This window comes from Aegilops tauschii, chromosome 5 (genome assembly GCF_002575655.3).
Source record: "Aegilops tauschii subsp. strangulata cultivar AL8/78 chromosome 5, Aet v6.0, whole genome shotgun sequence".
Taxonomy (NCBI): domain Eukaryota; kingdom Viridiplantae; phylum Streptophyta; class Magnoliopsida; order Poales; family Poaceae; genus Aegilops; species Aegilops tauschii.
Window position 1 is genome coordinate 379,178,572 of NC_053039.3, and position 3,768 is coordinate 379,182,339.

Sequence of the window (3,768 nt, forward strand, 5' to 3'; positions counted from 1 at the left end):
TTTTATTTAACTTTGCATCTTCATTATAAAAGTACCAAAAATATTATCCTATCATATCTATCAGATCTCACTTTCGTAAGTGATCGTGAAGGGATTGACAGCCCCTTTATTGCGTTGGTTGCGAGGATTTTATTTGTTTGTGTAGGTGCGAGGGACTCGTGCGTGGCCTCCTACTGGATTGATACCTTGGTTCTCAAAAACTGAGGGAAATACTTACGCTTATTTACTGCATCACCCTTTCCTCTTCAAGGGAAAACCAACGCAGTGCTCAAGAGGTAGCAAGAAGGATTTCTGGCGTCGTTGCCGGGGAGTCTACGCAAAAGTCAACATACCAAGTACCCATCACAAACCCTTATCTCCCGCATTACATTATTTGCCATTTGCCTCTCGTTTTCCTCTCCACCACTTCACCCTTGCCGTTTTATTCGCCCTTTTTCGTTCGCCTTCTTCCCGTATGTATCTTTGTTTGTATTTCCTTGTGCCTTCTATTTGCTTGCATCTTTGCTTGCTAAAAATCTATTGATATGGATCCACTTAAAGTGTTCTACTTGGATCATCTTCGATCCTTATGCGCTCGTGCTGAAACCCCAACTAGCCTAGTTGAAGGGAAATCTTTAGATGAGCATGCTCCTTTTGTGCGTCATTGTTTTTCTGAAAAGGGGAAGCTCTTACGGTATCATATAAATAGTTTGATGTGTTGTCCTTGGAATCTTTGTGAAATTTATGATTTTACTTGTTGCTCTGAAAACATTAAGAAACACCTTCCCTACCAATGTGAGTTTAGTGATAATGGAATCGTATCTTCATATGCTAAGGGTGTTTATAATTACAATGATGTTCAACAAATTGAAGAATTTGTTGCTTTTAAGGGTGCTTATGAAATTGCTTCTTTGATTGAAACGTATGATGCTACTCTTTACAAATCTAAAAATTTAGCCATACTTAAATATTGTTATGATAATTATGCTTCCAGTGCCTTCGTTAAACCATATATTGAGGACTCCTCCGCTGTCCAAGAAGAGGCTAATATTTCGCATGAGTCCATGGAGGAAGAAAATAATGATATGCATGAATCTATAGATAATTATGATTCCGATGATTTGATTGAAATATCCCTTGATGAACATGATGCTTGCTATTCTTGTGGCCATGATGCCAATATTTATGAAGATGAATTTGCTATAGTTCCTTATGTTAATCATGAGATTGTTGCTATTGCACCCATACTTGATAGTTCCTTCGATGAAAATCATGATTGCAATGATTTTGCTATAAATTCTCTTAATGCCAACTGTGTTATTAATATGCAAAACCCTAAGCTTGGGGATGCTAGTTTTTCTATGTCTACTATTTGCTGCAATGATCATGATTGGGGTGATTCTTTTTATGGTCTTGAAAATTTATTTAAGCCCCATGATGAATATGAGATTGATAATATTGTTTGCAATAATATTGAAAGTGGGTTTGGAAGAGTGTCAACTTTAGATCCCACATATTTGGAGAATATTCAATCTTATGAAATTTTTGATAAAGGTGGGTTTGGAGAGGTCATGACTTTAGTTAATGCTAATCCCACTATTTCGAAAGAGTGCCAACTTTGCATGCATGTGGATCATGTTGAAAATATTTTATATGATAGCTATATTGTTGAATTTTCTTATGATCCTACATGTAATTATTATGAGAGAGGAAAATATGGTTGTAGAAATTTTCATGTTACTAAATTACCTCTCGTCATATTGAGATTGCTATCGTCTCTTTCTTCTTCCTTCCATATGCTAGTTTTTGCTTGCCTTGATAATTTGTTTGCTCATAAAATGCCTATGCATAGGAATTATGTTAGACTTAGATGTGTTTGTCACATGCTATTTGATGCTCTCTTTGTGCTTCAATTCTTGTCTCTCATGGGAGCATCATTAAAATTATCTATGCCTAGCTAGGGGCGTTAAACGATAGCGCTTGTTGGGAGGCAACCCAATTTTTTTTTTTTTGCTTTTTGCTTCGGTTTAGGAATAAATATTATATATAGCCTCTGTTTAGATGTTTTTTTATGTTTTAATTAGTGTTTGTGCCAAGTTTAACCTATAGGATCTTCTTGGATGATAGTTATTTGATCTTGCTGAAAATTCCAGAAACTTTCTGTTCATGAAAATAATTTTTAAAAATCACTAGAACGTGATAAAATATTGATTCCAATTGCTTCTGATCAATAAACAAATTTTCTAGGTCGTCCTATTTTGGCTGAATTTTCGGAGTTCCAGAAGTTTGCGTTAGGTACAGATTACTACAGACTGTTCTGTTTTTGACAGATTCTGTTTTTCGTGTGTTGTTTGCTTATTTTGATTAATCTAGGGCTAGTAAAATAGTTTATAAACCACAGAGAAGTTGGAATACAGTAGGTTTAACACCAATATAAATAAAGAATGAGTTCATTACAGTACCTTGAAGTGGTGTTTTGTTTTCTTTCGCTAACGGAGCTCACGAGATTTTCTGCTGAGTTTTGTGTTGTGAAGTTTTCAAGTTTTGGGTGAAAGATTTGATGGATTATGGAACAAGGAGTGGCAAGAGCCTAAGCTTGGGGATGCCCATGGCACCCCAAGATAATCTAAGGACACCAAAAAGCCAAAGTTTGGGGATGCCCCGGAAGGCATCCCCTATTTCGTCTACTTCCATCGGTAACTTTACTTGGAGCTATGTTTTTATTCACCACATGATATGTGTTTTGCTTGGAGCGTCTTGTATTATTTGAGTATTTATTTGTTAGTTTGCCACAATAATCCTTGCTGTACACACCTTTTGAGAGAGACACACATGATTCGGAAATTGTTAGAATACTCTATGTGCTTCACTTATATCTTTTGAGTTATATAGTTTTTTCTCTAGTGCTTCACTTATATCTTTTAGAGCACGGTGGTGGTTTGTTTTATAGAAACTATTGTTCTCTCATGCTTCACTTATATTATTTTGAGAGTCCTACAAAACAGCGTGGTAATTTGATTTAATTATGATAGGCATTCAAGATTAATAAAAAAATTCTTATGAGTGTGTTGAATACTATGAGAAGTTTGATGCTTGATAATTGTTTTGAGATATAAAGATGGTGATATTAGAGTCATGCTACTTGAGTAGTTTTGAATTTGAGAAATACTTGTGTTAAAGTTTGTGATTCCCGTAGCATGCACGTATGGTGAACCGTTATGTGATGAAGTCAGAGCATGAATTATTTATTGATTGTCTTCCTTATGAGTGGCGGTCGGGGACGAGCGATGGTCTTTTCCTACCAATCTATCCCCCTAGGAGCATGCGCATAATACTTTGCTTTGATAACTTGTAGATTTTTGCAATAAATATATGAGTTCTTTATGACTAATGTTGAGTCCATGGATTATACGCTCTTTTCTTCCTTCCACCATTGCTAGCCTATCTAATATCGCGCACTTTTCGCCGGTATCATACACCCACCATATACCTTCCTCAAAACAGCCACCATACCTACCTATCATGGCATTTCCATAGCCATTCCGAGATATATTGCCATGCAACTTACCACCGTTCCGTTTACTATGACGCGCTCCATCATTGTCATATTGCCTTGCATGATCATGTAGTTGACATCGTATTTGTGGCAAAGCCACCGTTCATAATTCTTTCATACATGTCACTCTTGATTCATTGCATATCCCGGTACACCACCGGAGGCATTCACATAGAGTCATATTTTGTTCTAAGTATTGAGTTGTAATTGTTGAGTTGTAAGTAAATAAAAGT